Below are 18,536 nucleotides of genomic sequence, written 5' to 3'. Positions count from 1 at the left end.
ATAGCCTCAATAACTAAATGTGTTTCATCCATTGTTGTAACTTTATTTCTTTTCTTCGGGCTATTCGGTCTGCACAATCCTATTATTCATCAGAAACTTATTTGACTCGATACCTCTGGCTTAATATCTATTTCTTTTTATCTCCATTCATATTACTTTGCACTACTATAGCTATGAACACAGGTGGATATACACTTCGTCCCCCCTTGTTCCTTTAGCTTAAGCTTACTATACCATTTCACTTGAGGTGTGCAACCGTCATTACTTAGCACATGTGCTCGAGCCCTTCCTGAGCACTACTTCCCCCCTTATCTGTGACGGTTGTTACATCTCCCTGTGTATTACTTGTCTGCGTCTTTTTATTTACTTGTTTGAGTGTGGAAGTGTGATCATGCGTCCTGATTCTTCAGCCCACTGAGGTTCTTAGTTGAAGATTTATAGAAATCACGGAAAAGAGAAGGACTTTAGCGATAGAAGTATATGAATGTGGACAGAGGGAAAGATAGATTGGTACTCTTAAGAGAAGTAAGAAAGTAAATAAAAGAATTGGTTGCTGAGATCGAAGAAAGAAAGAAGACAGCTGCAAAGACAGGAAACCCTTCCCACCCCCCTTCCCCAGGATCCCCACTTCGCCAGTACTTAAGTGAGAAGCCGGAGGAGGTATGATGTTTGGCATCTCCTGCAGAACGGACATTCTCACCGTCACCTTTGAAGTCCCCGAAGAAAAGGTCTTAGCAACTCCTATGGAATGGCAAATTATGACGAACCAGTCACACTTGTTTGCGAGGGTTGTATGAAGGGCGTGGTGTGTAGGTCGTGTCTGTGCCTATGCTACCCACCTCTTTCAAAATTAGATATAAACCCTCCCCAATCACATCACACTTTACAAAAAATATAAAACATTCTATAAAAATAGAAATTATATACACTATAATCAAATAGTTATTCAGTTAGTCACTTCACTCTATATTTCATACACATGTTCAGTTTATGTCATCTTGGTATCATTCTTCCTAAACAGTACCATCATATTATATTTCCTGTTAGAATGTTACCCTGTTAGTTTTATCTCATGCTTAGAGGTTACTGTTTATTGTGACTCCTTAAATTAGTCATAATCGTGTAGTCACAATTGGTCTCTTTTTAATACTAATATGATAGGATAGCTTAAGGGCTATAAATAGATTATAGGATAGTCAAAGATTTGAAGGGAGTTCAGTGTAGGAAAACTAATGTGGAAGTAACACCGAACCCAACTCAGGAACTGGTGGATGTCACTCCGCCCATTCACACGGAACGTCAATGTCCCTGGGGGTTTTGTACATATCGTTTTATATCCTTAACATTATACATTCCCTTTTCCTCTCCCATCCCAGGATCTACTAAATATAGGGTTTTTTGGTGTACTATTGATTGAATATGATAAGGTCCTACGTATTTCAGAAAAAAATTGTGTGTTTCTTTTTTCAGTGCTGAACTTCGAAGGTGTTGTTTTACTAAGTCATCTACGTGGTATTCTGGGTCAGTTGTGGTTGCATTGTATTTATCTACCATTTTTTGGGCGCTCCTATGTAAGTTTCTACCAACTCTTTCCTGAATTGCTTGGTGATCAGCAGCTTTTTGCTCCGGCCACGAAAACACTTAATTAGAGGTTCCTATAAATGGCTTGCCAATGGCTTCTACGGGCATCATTCCTGTAGACAAATGCGGTAGCTCATTTAGATAAGCTCAAAATCTTTAATTCTTTCTGCCCATGAGGTATGAGTGTCGTGGCAATAAGTGCGGCACAACCTACCAATCTCTTTCATTACTCTTTCACAAGGCCGGCCGGTGTGGCTGAGCGGTTCTAGGCACTTCAGTCTGGAACCGCGCGACCGCTATGGTCGCATGTTCGAATCCTGCCTCGGGCATGGATGTGTGTGATGTCCTTAGGTTAGTTAGGTTTAAGTAGTTCTAAGTTCTAGGGGACTGATGATGACCTCAGATGTTAAGTCCCATAGTGCTCAGAGCCACTTGAACCATTTGAACTCTTTCACAAGGGTTTGAAGATGGATTATAGTTGGATATTAAAATGTGTCATATATTTTCCCAGGCTAAAAATTCCTTAACTTCATGGCTGGTAAACTGAGGTCCATTATCAGAAAGAAGACGCCTGGGTTTACTTGTAGCTATAAAATATTCTTGCAAACACTTGATCAGGGTTTGTGCATTAGCCTTCTTAATAGGATACAGTCTTACATATTTTGCCCTTGTCAAATGCCAATCAAAATACTTGTGCATTGTACCCCAGGCATTACTATAGTATTTAGGATCCCACAAATCTGAGATCAACTTCTCTTCTGCACTTGAAGACCAATATTTTTCCTTAAACTTTCTCTGAAAATCTTCCCAGGATGTTTTCAATATTTACTGTGCCCCATTCTGAAGCCATCTTCCCAGGATGTTTTCAATATTTACTGTGCCCCATTCTGAAGCTTCACCCTCCAAATAACCTACCGCAAACTCTATTTTCTTATCATCCTCCCAACTTATAGGTATGGCTTGGTTAAACTGTTTTAAAAAATGGGTGGGGTGTACCTGCCCGTCTGGTTGGAATTTGGGAAACTGTCTTGACAAGCCTGAATTTGATCCCCATTGCAAATCAGTTATCATGTCCTTATTTAATATAATATTTTGGGAAACTGTACCTTTCTCTAGTTTCTCCTGCATAAGCTTGAATTCTTTCCTTGAAGTTTCTAAGTCTTTCTTGGTGTTATCTAAATTGAAAGTTACCATAGGTGAAGAGATATCAACATTTAGTTTCTCTTCAACTTTTTGTCCTATTAATTCTTCTACCTGTTCTTCTAAGCCATTCAAATTTATAAGCTCTGCAGTCATTAACTTTTCTTTGAAGTTCTGATCTACAGTTTCCACCCATGATTTGACCTCTGAAATTTGCGCCTGTACTACGGAGAGCAACTTATCTTGTTTCTGGACATTGGTTTTTAGCATAGTTAATTCTCGTTCAACCACATCAAATGTAACATTACATACGTTTTTCAAAGAGTCATATCTTTCGTTAAATTGTGTTTCCAAATTACTACATTTACAGTCTACATCATATTCTAATTTTTGAACTAACTCTTTTAGATGAGCTTCATTTCTTTGTTCTAACTCCTTAAATAAAATATTTGTCTGTTCACTCAGGGAATCGGACAATTCTTTTTTCAATTCTTTTTTCCATTCTTGCATCTGATTACTTAGGATATTAACTTGAGCCCCTAGTTTTGTGTTTTACAAATCTAACTTAGAGTTTATTTCTGCCTTCAGTTCGTCCTGTTTTGTGTTCTGTGATTCAAGCTGCGCTTTGATAAACCTCATTAATTCGCCTAAATCTGACCCCTGTTTTTCAATTCCCATAGCCCCAACAGACTCTATGGATTGATGTTCTTTTTCCATTGTGTTTTGTTTTGCCTTTAATCTAGTTATCATTAAAAGTACACCTGCTTATTTCCACAACCCCCCACACTTCACAAACAATCAAAGGTCAGTAGTAGCTCACCCGGCGTCGGTGGAAGGCGGCGTTGGCACTGATGTACGGTGGCGTCAGCGTAGGTGGACGACAATGTCGGCTTTTGTGGACAGCTGCGTCCGCGTTGGTGTGATGCGACATCGGCGTTGGTGTGCGGTGGCATTGGTGTTGGTGTACGGCGGCATCGGCATTGGTGTGCGGCGGCGGCAGCGTTTGTAGACGGCGGTGTCAGCGATTTGAGACTAACTGCAGTGTTGTGCGATTTTCTTGATTCCCTTAATCATTTCACCATTTATCAGGACGATATTTCTGGATAAGTATCACGGAATTGCTCGGTTGCTATATTTTTTTCTTTTTTAATATTTCCTCTTCTTTCTCAGGTCCTTTCTTTATGGTCGCCATGTTCTTGCGGCGGCCCGGTGTAATGTTAAGCTCTCTCTATACAGCTTAAGCGTTTTTGTGGACTTACTTGTTGAAGAATGCTGGTTCTGCTTTCTTGCAGCGCAAATGTCTTCTGCTAGCACCGGATGCTTCTCCAAAGATTTCACTGCTAGGCAGGGGAAATTTTCACTCTCTCTCTCTCTCTCTCCCTCTCTCTCTCTCTCTCTCTCTCTCTCTCTCTCTCTCTCTCTCTCTCTCTCTCTCTCTCTCTTCTTATTTAAAAAATATGCTACTCTTGGAATATCATTCAATGCACCAGAACATATTTATTTCCACTTTGTACAAAAAAACAACTAAACTTTATGACGTAAGCCCACACATTACCGGGCACCCAGAATCAGTTAATTACACATTTTTGAACACAATCCATAAGCTTTTATCATGGCTGACTATCCACGTCCAGTCCATGTACTCTCAACAGCAGTTCAACGTCTAATAAACAGTCACTATTTTTAGTCTCTCCATTTGTTTTTTAACTATACAATGCTACTTTACTCTTTTCAGCCGGCCATGGAGCTTCCGGGCCATGTTTGCTTACTGTTGGCAGGTCGCGCTGAACACTTGCCAGCACCAACGAATTATCTCCCTTTCAATTTCGCCTACACAAACAATAAATGGGTGCTGTATCCCATGCTCATCCTTACGCCCTGCTTTAAAATAACGCGTGTTTGAAACGGCTGGAACACAAGTGTCTCCAGACTTTCATAAAATTCTGGGGGCACTACAAAACAAGTAATTTCTTTGTGGAATGCAGCTCATTCTTTGAACAAAACGACATGGAGAGATATAAGTGCAACTGAAGTGTACGCTGTACTAGCAATTCTAATAGGAGCTGGTCGAACTCATGGACATCGCACAAGTGCTTCCGATCTGTGGGGAGGTAATGTTGCCATTTGGCAACCATTCTTTTCTGCTGCCATGTCAAGAAACCGATTTTGGTCTATACTGAAATTCTTGTGACTTGACAACAGAGACACGAGAGCACAGAGAGCGCCATCAGGGTAGTCTTCAACAAATTTCAGTCTAACTTGTGCAAGAACTTCTATCCTTATGAATACGTGACTATTGATGAATGATTAGCAACGTACCGAGGAAACTGCCCTTTTAGGGCTTATATAAAGAGCAAGCCTGGCAAGTATGGCATTAAAATTTGGGTTTGTGCTGATGTGAAGACATCTTACTTATTACGGATCCAAATTTACACTGGAATGGTGGACAATACTTGGGAAGTGAATCAAGGACTGAGAGTTATTTCGGATCTGATGAAACCATTTCTGAATAATGGTCATGGTGTAACAACTGATAATTTTTTCACCAGTTTTCCATTGGCTGCTGAACTACTAAAACAAAACACGACATTGGTTGGTACCTTGCGTTCCAATAAGAAAGAGATTCCGAAGGAATTCTTGCCAGACAGAAAGAGAGAAGTTCACTCTTCAATGTTTGGTTTCACAAATGACTTGACCCTAGTTTCCTATGTTCCAAAGAAGGGAAAGGCGGTAATACTACTCTCTAATCAGCATAATGAGAGACAACTGAGTGGTGAAGAAAATGAACACAAACCCGAAATCATAATGCACTACAACAAAACCAAAGGTGCTGTAGATCATGGGGACAAAATGACGAGAATACAGTTTTGTTAGAGGAACAAGGCGGTGGCCACTAAGAATCTTCATGGAAATAATAGATATTGTAGCACTGAATGCATATATTCTGTACGTTCAAAGATTTCCTGAATGGCAAAAGAATAACTGAAGCTGACATAAACTCTTCACGACTGAACTGGCATTTAGACTCTGCAAAGGCAACATGGAAGAAAGAGCCAAAAATATCAATGGTCTTCATAAAGATGTACAAGATGCACTGAAAGCTTGTGGTACTGCAATTCCTACGGCAGCGATCCAGACCCATTGTTCCAAGTTACCAATGCCACAACGATGTCAAGATTGCAAGAGAAACGAAGATCGGAAAACAAGATTCTGTTGTGTAACATGCAAGAAACCTGTTTGTAATATACACAGAGAAGAAACTGTTACTGTGAAGTGCATGCAGTGCAAAAATGTACTTGACTGAAAAATTGAAAAAAGTCTTATGTTATTTTACTGCAGTGACTGTTGAGGTCCATAGATTATTAATTCTCTGTTCATTGAGTACTGAATTTAGTGAAAGATATAAAAAATTTTTTGTACTTTGTATCTGTGATCTGATTAAATACTTCTAATAACCTGAAAAGCTTTTTTTCAGTACTAAATAAACCCATTCAATGGAAATAATGAAATCTGAAAACAAATATTACAATAAAACACAAAACTCTTTTGGGGGAGTCCAAATACCCCGCTTGGTAAAACAGTGGTGTGAAAAGCTTGGTAAATGGAGGGTTAAACAAAAAGGTAATATCCAGTAAGTTGAAATTACAAACAATCCTGTCAGAGGAACATCCGCTACTGAGCATTATACCAGAGGTTGAAAATGCAGTTCCAGTTTTAAGGTTCCTTTATTTAACACATAAATGGTTTCGTGCTCTTATACGCCCATATTCAGGTGTTATACTGAAAATAGCAAGAGACTGGAGATAATTTTTACACGCAGCAATACCCATAAAAATATCCATAAAAAATATTTAAAAACTGCCAATCAGGATAGGTGCTGTGAAACCTAAGTCAACATCAAATTGACACCTGATAGTACTACGGACGACTGCCTGGGTAATGAAATATTCGAAGAACCCCGAATGCAACCAACAAGTGCAGAACATGGAGTGACAGACGCAAAGAAGGAAGCAGACTGGTAAAGCAGAGTTACCAGAGTACTGCTATTTGTTGACGGGAAGAAGAACGTGGGGCCACTAGCGCGGCCATTGACAATTTGAATTAGTGATTTACATATAAAATGCGAGAGAAACAATTACATAGAAAGTTACATGAAAAATGTTAAAAGTGCATTATGCACGGTAAAGGAACATGTCGAACAGGGCGGTAGAGAACTGTTTAAGTGTCCTGGTACTCTTTGCACATTTCTTTACCCAGGTACTGTCTGATGTCACTTTGGCATTGACTTAGGTTTCACAGCACCTTGGACGACCGGCAGTCATTCAAGGTTTTTAAATTTTTTATGGATCTTTTTTGCTTTTTTATGAGTATTGCTGTATGGAAAAATTATCTCCCCTCTCTTGCTATTTTTAGTACAACACTTGAAGATTGGTGTATAAGAGCCCGAAACTGGTCGTGTTTTAACCTCTGGTAAGTTGAAATTAGTTTGATCCTTTATGATTTTTAAATATAGACATTATTTTTATTAAAAATAATGTATTTTATCCTATTCTTTGTGCAGCCATCTGGAGAATAAGGTGTATATATTCTAGGTTGAACACCCTATAATAGGTGATCAATGCTTAACAATTTTATCACACGCAGCCTTATGGTACTGCATGTCCCTCACTTTCTTTTTGGTTCTCTACCCTAGTTGTGCAATACCTTCTCACTGGTTGTCCTGAAATTGTTGGTAGATGAATCTAACACAATGTGAAAATTATGTTTTTCATAATTGTCACAACTTGATATAAGTTTGTAGATATGTGTTACTCTTAATTCCACTTTATTGCCTGAAGGAATTTTTGTGGGTGCTACATTGTCTTAATATATTTAATTTTCTTATGTTGGCTCTCTATATCTTTTGAAGGAAACAGTATCTTTTTTTTCAGTGTACAGTACATTAGCAAAATCTTGTCAAAAATCTTTCTATGTACTTATGATATTCCAAATACACACAGTAAGGTCATGCAATTTCTGGTTCCATACAATTCTTTCATCAGTTTACGTTTTTTTTCCACATGCCATTTGCTTATGTGTAGTCTGGTTCAAAGACTGATTTGGATTGCACCATAATTTTTGGTTTGTAACTCAAATTGTTCAGTTTTGCTTTGAAAACTATGGCCGAACTTCAAAGTTTTATTGTGGAAGATTTACCATAATTCTCTAATTCTACAAAATGTATTTTATACCTTTCACAAGATTTTGTTTCATCCTCTCCTAACATGTGGAACACAAGGAGTTGTCAGCCTCCCTGTAATCTTACCCACATTTTTGTAGTCAGATATTAAGTAATGTATCTGCCACCAGTTTACTGTAACAAATCTTGTTTAAACTCTTCTTACATCAGTGCACTATGCTATAGTTAAATATCACCCAGCTGTGGTGTCTCTGGTTGTGAATCCTCAACTTCAAAGCATGTTGTAAATATTATACTCACAAACAACTATTAACATAGAATTTACACAGTTTATAACAACCTTCTGGAAAATTTGTTACCAAAAATCTCGAAAAGTCCATGACTTATTTTTTCCATTAAAACTGATTGCTTGAAAGAAATTGCTGTGCTGTGCTGTGAAAATATGTGGTTTTGATTTTTTTCTTGGTATCAGTGTCATGTATGATAGAAGGACATGTAAATCATTAGAAAATTGCTTCTCCCATGTTATTCTTTCCACAAAATTTGTATACACAACATCAGAAACCATTCACAGCTTAAAGCTGTGCTAAATACTGTCATTAAAGCCACTATCCACACAGATCCAACAGCTGGAGATGTATCTCTCATATCCCATGCTCCAACGATTCCAACCGATTTACCCTTTCATTTTAAGGAACTCAATTCCCAATCAAGGTTTTGTTTGCATGCTGAAAGTCAGAGAGAAGGTAAGAGGACATGATTGGGAGGGGTTAGGATGTATATCATACATATTTAGCAGTTGCAAAGCACTGACTGATTTGCTGCTAATAATGATAATAATAAACTCTAAATCCAAGCATGTGATATATTGACAAAAAATATGATGGATATTAAAGAGTGCGTATCCGCTCGATTATCAGTACCCATTCTAAACTATGAAGAGTTAAAGGCAGCTAAAGCACGTGAAATCTTTCAGATGTTAGGTAAAATTTTCTTTGTGTCTTAGTTAGACTAACTCAGCCTCACTCACGCGATAAATGATGCAAGACTTCAGTTGTTTGTGTCATCTTGATATAAAAACTAACAAAACTAGTAAGTAAGAGTATTTCAGGGGAATGAACTCACAGAAGTTCTCCTGCATAATCATTTAGAAAGGGGGACAAACTTAACACACAGCCTAAATGTAGCTAAAGAAGTGATAACATTGCTAGCTAAAATAGAAAAGGGAACAGCATAGGAATGTGGCATCAATAAGACCATCCTAGTGCAGCCAGAGGAAGTTGCGTGTTATGCACAGTGGGTGAGAGGAATGGGTTGAACAGAGGAGTAGGGATACAGCAAAAAGAACACTGTTGGTGTAAAGTAAATGTATGAAGTGGAAGGCATAAGGACAAAGATGAAGATGGTTAGGGGAAGGGGCTAACAGAGATTGAGACCAGGGGGAATGACATTGTCTTACAGTATAGCAATGATTTTTCTCTTGTTTATATACTTGCTGACAATTTAACACTTCAAATATACAGAGTGGTTCCCATTATTTGTATTTGTTCCACCCAAAACTTTCAGGTTAGTTAAAATGCTTCAAAATAAAGAAGGAGGAAGAGAGAGGAAGGAAGGGGAGGGGGGATGGATTTAAAAAAAGTATTGGACCAATAATAATTTGGTTTTTAAGCTCTAACAGTTGCTGTGTACACAGGTTAAGTTACAACTATTATTCTGTTTTATGTGGTAACATCATTCAGCATTTTCAAGCCATCATCCTTGGATATTTTTATGACGGTCTGTGAAATGCAAACACTTTTTAAGTAATAACTGGTGTGACAAAAATTAGGCCTACAATGTTTTAATTCATTTGTAATTTTACCGTATTCTCTGAACTGTTAGATACTGTAAGACTATGTTCTCATTATTCTGTAGCTTGGTATCTCCATGAGTATAAAGCTATTGTGAATTGAGTTAACTTATAATGTCATTTATAAACATAATTTTGTTGCATTACAGAATTACATGATACATTCTGTGACTGTGTAAAGTTAATTCTAATGGTACCTGCTATTATTGTCATGCTCGTCTGCTTTAGGAACACAGGCAGGAACATGGTTATCTGCTTTTAATGAACTACATTCACAAGTTGAAACTTCAGTATTTCACCAGGGCATGAAATGTGGCTTGCTGCTCTTTGTTTGGTCCCTGTTGGTGTTCTCTTGATTCTCTCTTCTGGTGCCTCATTAGAACTTGCATTTATCTTCTTGTGAATAATAATAATAATAGTAAAATTATAAACAGCTGACCAGTTGCAATGGATAAAGAAATCTTTACCTAGGTTTCAACAAATTTAAATTTGTCTTCTTCAGAAGGTCGCCTATGGACAATGAACATCATAGCTTACATTAGAAAGGTATGAAACTTAAGTCAAGAATAGATTTTAACACATATTAGAGAGCTCTTGCATTACAAAAATATGAGAACGACGACAGGTACTTACAATTTTACATTAGTACGGACTGATGTATCATCGCCGTTTTTACAAACGTCTGCATAGATCCATTTGTCAAAATTAAAATATAGCCCTAAAAGTAGGGTTTGTCATGTAAATATAAATTAGTATATGGATGTTGCAGAGCTCACAACCGACTGAGTGTAATCGGCCAGCGTAGTTACTCTGCAGCCAGGGCAGGTGGCGCTCATGGCGCGAACCATCTGCCGATTGGCGTACAAAAGCAACGTGTAAATTATCAGTATTAATACTGTCCTTAGATAAAGTAACAATAAAAAGAAGGAAAGCGTTTAACACTCCCGTTATAACAGTATGGGAGCCTTGGTACAATTAATGTAGTTATACATCAAACAGGCAGGTGGCGCTTACGCCGAGAGAGTTACGTACAGTGGCATATACAGCCAAAATATAAAATTACATTACAATATTAGTGAAGCCCACACACGGTATATATGTCAGAACTTTAAAATTGACAATAATGGCTCTTAAGACAGAATTACGAACCCTGGTACACAATCCAGTTAATACACATTCTCAGGGAACCAACGTTTTAGAGCCAGACAAAATCACATAAGGGCCAATGTAGTGGCAGCCATACATCGTGAGAAAACCACATTACATAAAGGGTAGTGAGCTTAAAGATTTGAAAGTGCATCATAGCTTCCTGAGAAAATAGACCATTGAGGTTACCATCATTAAGGTTTAAAGCCTTCGAAAAATTGTCTACAAGCAAGGTTCAACTGGTCGTTCAGTATATTACCGTCTTTGAGCTCTAGATGTTTAAAAATTTGTAACTCTTCCCACAGATCTAGTCTACGCCCTTTGACTTATCTGTGTAGGATAACCGTGTCTTCTAACTGTTTAGGCGTATGGCCGGCTATCAAGAGGTGTTCAGCAAAAGTAGAGTTGTGTATATTCGCTCCTTTTTTACCTAATAGGTGTTCTTTATATCTTGTTTTCACAGCTCTGCCTGTTTGACCAATGTAATATGAGGGGCAGTTATTATAGGTTATTTTGTAAACACCTGAATTAGAAAACAATCGCTGGCAATCTCTACTGAATGTACAAGATTTCTTTTTAAACTGTTATCTGTAGAGAAGGAGACGTTAGAGTTATATTTTTTCTTTAGAAGACGTTTAATCCTATACGATATATTACCCAAGAAAGGAATGGAAATAATTTTTTTATCTTCTTTGCTGTCAGTGGGGAGGTTGTTGCTCAAAGTCGAAAAGTTTTGGGAAATTTTCTTATTGAACAAGTAATCGATCATATTCTGATTGTACCCATTATTAGCCACAATCGCTTTGATGACATTCAATTCCTTTTGTTGATCAGCAGGTGATAAAGGAGTAGTTACCATTCGGTGAATGGCAGAATGAAAAAACGCCAGTTTATGAGCGTTTGGATGAGTTGCGTCAGCAGAGATGACATTATCTGAATACGTTTCCTTGCGGAAGATATTGAAATTGAAGGAACTATCCTGTATAGAAATTGTTAAATCGAGGAAGTTAAGTTCAACTTTTTCATTCTGAAGTTCTTTTGTGAAGGAAATCTTTTCATGTAAACCATTGAAAGTATTGAAGAGAAGCTCTAACTCATGATCAGTACCATCAAAAGCAATGATAATGTTGTCAACATAACGTGCATAATAGCGGATTTTGTGGCGTAATTCTGAACTTGAATTGAAGAGGGTTATTTCCAGGGCGTTGATAAAAACATCTGCTAAAATACCGGCGAGGGGGCTACCCATTGCTAGACCATCTGGTTGCATATACATTTTCCCATTAAACGTGAAATAATTGTATTTTAAAACGACCTTAAGCAAACCAATCAGTTCCGCAATCTGAATTTCACTTAGTTTTTTATGTTTGAGAAGATTCTTTTTTACAAGGGCTATGGTTTCATCAACCGGGACATTTGTATAAAGACTGACTGTCAAAGGACGCCAGTCTAGTGTCAGGTGTACATCTTACAGTTTGAATATTGTTAATTAATTCCTTACTATTTTTAACAGAAAAATTATTTTCAAATGTGAAAGCATCTTATACAAATGTCACTACCCTTTATGTAATGTGGTTTTCTCACGATGTATGGCTGCCACTACATTGGCCCTTATGTGATTTTGTCTGGCTCTAAAACGTTGGTTCGCTGAGAATGTGTATTAACTGGATTGTGGACCAGGGTTCGTAATTCTGTCTTAAGAGCCATTATTGTCAATTTTAAAGTTCTGACATATATACCATGTGTGGGCTTCACTAATATTGTAATGTAATTTTATATTTTGGCTGTATATGCCACTGTACGTAACTCTCTCGGCGTAAGCGCCACCTGCCTGTTTGATGTATAACTACATTAATTGTACCAAGGCTCCCATACTGTTATAACGGGAGTGTTAAACGCTTTCCTTCTTTTTATTGTTACTTTACCTAAGGATGGTATTAATACTGATAATTTACACATTGCTTTTGTACGCCAATCGGCACATGGTTCGCGCCATGAGCGCCACCTGCCCTGGCCGCAGAGTAACTACGCTGGCCGATTACACTCAGTCGGTTGTGAGCTCTGCAACATCCATGTACTAATTTATATTTACATGACAAACGATATTTTTAGGGCTATATTTTAATTTTGACAAATGGATCTATGCAGACGTTGGTAAAAATGGCGATGATACATCAGTCCATACTAATGTAAAATTGTAAGTACCAGTCATCGTTCTCATATTTTTGTAATGCAAGAGCTCTCTAATATGTGTTAAAATCTATTCTTGACTTAAGTTTCATACCTTTCTAATGTAAGCTATGATGTTCATTGCCCATAGGCGACCTTCTGAAGAAGACAAATTTAAATTTGTTGAAACCTAGGTAAAGATTTCTTTATCCATTGCAACTGGTGAGCTGTTTATAATTTTATTACGTGGAACTGTTGCTGTTGTGCAGCTATGTTTAAAATAATAATAATAGTAATAGTAATAGTGATAACAGTTGTTTGCATAACAGGTGGACCTGAATTCCCGTAATTAATAGGATTGATAAATGCAGCATGAAAGGATTTTTGTTTAACAACATAATGAATGTGAAGAAATATGATGAATGCTTCTAGTATTATTTTCTCTTTAACAATATTATAAAAATCATAGATTGCTACTCATGGTAAATAAGACATGTTGAGATGCAGGCAGGTACAATGAAAAGACTATCACACATTGAGCTTCTAGCCAAAGCCTTCTCCAGAAAGGAATACACACGCACATTCACACAAGCAAGCACATCTCGTACCCACACGACCAGTATCTCTGACTGTGTCAGCCAGAATGCAACTGTTTTGCATTGAAGGAAAGCAGGCAGTGGTGGGCAGGGAAGGGGAAGGGATAGCAGGGTACAGGTGGGGACTGAGAAGTCATACTGTCTAGCCGAGTATGCAAGGTCTTTATGGTGGCAGGCCAAGGCAGTGAGGCACAGTGCCGAGAGGCTGGGAGGGAGGAAGGGGGGGGGGGGGGCAGGTAGTTGATAAGGAGAGGAGCAGAGAAGGGATAAAGATAGGTGAGTGCATTGACACAATGAGGGTGAGGGAACATGAATTGGGAGGAAATGATAGGACAGGGTGTGGAAACTGTTGTGTTGAGGGTGTGGGGCAGTAGCTTACCATAGGTTGAGGCCAGTATGATTTTGGGAATGGAGGATGAGTTGTAAGGATAAGCCCCAAACTGTGCAGTCCAGAGAAGCTGGTGGAGGTTCCAAGTGGCCTCGGGTGTGAGGAAGCCATTGAAATCAAGCATATTATGTTCATCTGCATGTTGTGCCACATAGTGGTCTACTTTGCTTTTGGCCCCAGTTTGGCGGCGGGCATGTGTCCTTATAGCCAGCTAGTTGGTAGTCACAGCATGATGAACAACTTTGCAAAGATTGCAGCAGAGCTGGTAGATGATATGGCTGCTTTCATCGGTGGCCCAGCCTCTGATGACAGGACTGGTATAGGAACTGCTGGGTGGATGTATTGGGCAGCTCTTGCATCTGGGCCTTCCACAGGGATATGATGTCTGTGGCAAGGTGTTGAGTTTGGGAGTAGAATAGGGATGGACTAGGATGTTCTTGAGGTTGGGTGCGTTATGGAACACCACTTGGGAGGGGTGGGAACAATCTTGGGTAGGATGTCCCTTATTTTAGGGCACTGTGATAGGTAATCAAATGCATACGGATGTAGTGTATTTGTTCCAGTCTGTGGTTGTATTGACTGATGAAGGGAGCATTCCTCTGTATCTGGCTGTTGGAGGTGAAGGAAGGATAGGGGATGCATAGGGAAATGCCATGGGAAAATTGTTTGTGGACGGGGTTTGGAGGATAGTGCCTGTCTGTGAAGGTCTTTGTGAAATCTTCAGCATATGGCAACAGAATTCTTGACACTGCATATATACCATCCGTGGGTTGCCGGGCTGTATGTAATGTATTTTTTGGTGTGGAAGGGATGACGGCTGTCAAAATGCAGGTACATTTGGTGGTCGACAGTCAGATTGGTATCCCACTGCTGTCCGTGGTGTCTCCGTATATGCCTTTGCATGTCTTTGGGTCACAGTTCGAAGTGGCACTCTTCACTGACGAGAATTGAATTCCAGTAATGAGATTGCAGGCTGAAGACATGTCTGAAGATGTCTTGGACAGCAGTGAGATACCAACCTGACTTATCATCCACCATATGGCTCAACAACCAGGAGTTTCATAGCAGGACCTCTTTAGTTGTCATCTGTGGCACCCTTACAGCACAGTGGTACATTAATGATATTCTACTCCCTGTTTCGCTGTGCTTCATGCCATCCTGGGCTTACATTTCAGCAAGATAATGACTCTCCACACTCAAAGAGTGTTTGTACTGACTGTCTTTATGCTCACCAAACCTAATCTGTCCAGAAAGATCACTAGATCTGTCACCATTTGAGAACATTTGGAGCACTATGCGGTAAGGCCCTCAAATCATCTCAGTATTTTGACATTCTGACACACTAATTGGGCAGAATTTGATACAATACCCCTCAGGAGGACATCCAACAACTCTCTCAGCCAATATCTGCTTGCATAAGGACCAGAAATGGTCAAACGTGTTATTGACTTGCTCAATGTGTGAAGCTCTTTCTTTTGAAGAAATCATCAAGTTTTTCTGAAATTACAGTGATTTGTTTACCTATATGTGTACATCACATCTACCGATTTTTGTCCCTTCAGATAATGCCTTCATGGTATGTAGTCCCCCTCTCCTGTCCCTAGGCGTATACGGCTTGATATTCTATTTATTTGTACCCATTAAGGAATTAGAAAAATGCAGAATATGGTTTGCAAACATAAAGTCTCTTATCTTCAACAATTTTCTTTTGGTGGTGATTTTCTCGGCAGCTGTATATAAATTGAAGTAGTTTAAAAGAAAAGCCTCTTTTGTACACTCCTGGAAATTGAAATAAGAACACCGTGAATTCATTGTCCCAGGAAGGGGAAACTTTATTGACACATTCCTGGGGTCAGATACATCACATGATCACACTGACAGAACCACAGGCACATAGACACAGGCAACAGAGCATGCACAATGTCGGCACTAGTACAGTGTATATCCACCTTTCGCAGCAATGCAGGCTGCTATTCTCCCATGGAGACGATCGTAGAGATGCTGGATGTAGTCCTGTGGAACGGCTTGCCATGCCATTTCCACCTGGCGCCTCAGTTGGACCAGCATTCGTGCTGGACGTGCAGACCATGTGAGACGACGCTTCATCCAGTCCCAAACATGCTGAATGGGGGACAGATCCGGAGATCTTGCTGGCCAGGGTAGTTGACTTACACCTTCTAGAGCACGTTGGGTGGCACGGGATACATGCGGACGTGCATTGTCCTGTTGGAACAGCAAGTTCCCTTGCCGGTCTAGGAATGGTAGAACGATGGGTTCGATGACGGTTTGGATTCAGTGTCCCCTCGACGATCACCAGTTGTGTACGGCCAGTGTAGGAGATCGCTCCCCACACCATGATGCCGGGTGTTGGCCCTGTGTGCCTCGGTCGTATGCAGTCCTGATTGTGGCGCTCACCTGCACGGCGCCAAACACGCATACGACCATCATTGGCACCAAGGCAGAAGCGACTCTCATCGCTGAAGACGACACGTCTCCATTTGTCCCTCCATTCACGCCTGTCGCGACACCACTGGAGGCGGGCTGCACGATGTTGGGGCGTGAGCGGAAGACGGCCTAACGGTGTGCGGGACCGTAGCCCAGCTTCATGGAGACGGTTGCGAATGGTCCTCGCCGATACCCCAGGAGCAACAGTGTCCCTAATTTGCTGGGAAGTGGCGGTGCGGTCCCCTACAGCACTGCGTAGGATCCTACGGTCTTGGCGTGCATCCGTGCGTCGCTGCGGTCCGGTCCCAGGTCGACGGGCACGTGCACCTGCCACCGACCACTGGCGACAACATCGATGTACTGTGGAGACCTCATGCCCCACGCGTTGAGCAATTCGGCGGTACGTCCACCCGGCCTCCCGCATGCCCACTATACGCCCTCGCTCAAAGTCCGTCAACTGCACATACGGTTCACGTCCACGCTGTCGCGGCATGCTACCAGTGTTAAAGACTGCGATGGAGCTCCGTATGCCACGGCAAACTGGTTGACACTGACGGCGGCGGTGCACAAATGCTGCGCAGCTAGCGCCATTCGACGGCCAACACCGCGGTTCCTGGTGTGTCCGCTGTGCCGTGCGTGTGATCATTGCTTGTACAGCCCTCTCACAGTATCCGGAGCAAGTATGGTGGGTCTGACACACCGGTGTCAATGTGTTCTTTTTTCCATTTCCAGGAGTGTATATGTACACACACACACACACACACACACACACACACACACACACACACACACACACACACACAGACATCTTTCACCTTATTGGATGCCTTGAATGATTTTTTTCATTGCCCATATAGGTTATAGCTTTAAAACTGTTTTTGTATAAAAACTTTCATGAACTGTTTTAAATATGTAAGCTATATGTGCAAATGAAAAAGAGCTTGTAGTATTTCAGGACACCCACTGAAGATTCCTTATAAATAAGGCAAAATGCATCTGGTGTGAAATAAAATTTAAAAAAGTTAATGTGCAGTGTGCAAAAGGTGTCTTTTTTTTAAGCTACTGACATTTATCTTGTCTGTTTTTTTACTGCTTATCCACTTCAGGATTGTTGTCTCTCTGTAAGCTCTTTAACGCACCCTAATTCAGTTGTGTTTGGCCACACACTAATTGAGTCAAATCCTTTTGAGGGGAACGATATTTTCTTCACAATTATTTGACTAGCAGCAGGAGAAGAGAGGCTGGCATAATGCTAGTGATCACCAAAATAAGTGCAAGCATGTGATACTGCTGGCAATGATCTTTTGATCAGATTAGCATCTCAGCCTTGAGAAATACTTAGGTTACTTTGATATCGCATTTCATCCTGTCCTCCTCTCATTCATCATCATCAATAAAACAAATGCAACACTGTACTTTACACACATTCATCACAGTCAACTGAATGAAAAACTTACACTCAAAACAATGCTCGTACTTCTGGAGAGAAGGGTACAGAATGAAGGCATAAAACCTTTCTGATTGAAGTGTTTGAATCCCTAGGGGCTTCCCAGCTCGTGATGTCATATCACAATTTTGTTTTATTTTCATTGTGGTTTGCTTAAGCATTCCAAAAATAATGGGAAGACATTTACAGTTACAGATGAAATTCAAACGTTTATTTACAGGGGCATGCTGAAAAGGAATGCCTCTAAATTTTTTGTATGAAACTCTTGAAACTATTTCAATAAAACAAACTTTATTAACATTCTAACTTTTTATTCTTTGTTTCTACATATTTATTTCTGAACACAATCACCCTGGTGATAAACACATTTCTATTTCCCCAATGATACACCAGTTTGTTGATACTGTCATAAAATGTTTGACTTTTTTGATGGAACCACAACCTCTGCTTGCACCACTTCATCACTATCAAAATGAAGTCCTTGAAGGTGTTCTTTTGGAAACAGATCTAAATGAGATGGGGCCAAGATAGGACTGTATAGAGGACAGTCGATGATAATGGACCCAGGGCACCAAATTGTTGCAGATGTCGCA

At 39.9% G+C, this 18,536-nt stretch overlaps 1 protein-coding gene across 1 annotated transcript in view; it reads left to right on the top strand.

Annotated features, from left to right (window-relative positions):
• The window catches only part of LOC126483618 (spatacsin), a 410,710-nt gene that overhangs the window by 206,374 nt on the left and 185,800 nt on the right, over positions 1 to 18,536 (top strand). The gene's annotated exons all lie outside the window — the stretch shown is intronic.

The sequence above is a fragment of the Schistocerca serialis genome, chromosome 6, assembly GCF_023864345.2.
Source record: "Schistocerca serialis cubense isolate TAMUIC-IGC-003099 chromosome 6, iqSchSeri2.2, whole genome shotgun sequence".
NCBI lineage: Eukaryota > Metazoa > Arthropoda > Insecta > Orthoptera > Acrididae > Schistocerca > Schistocerca serialis.
This window is presented reverse-complemented; position numbering and strand designations above follow the sequence as displayed.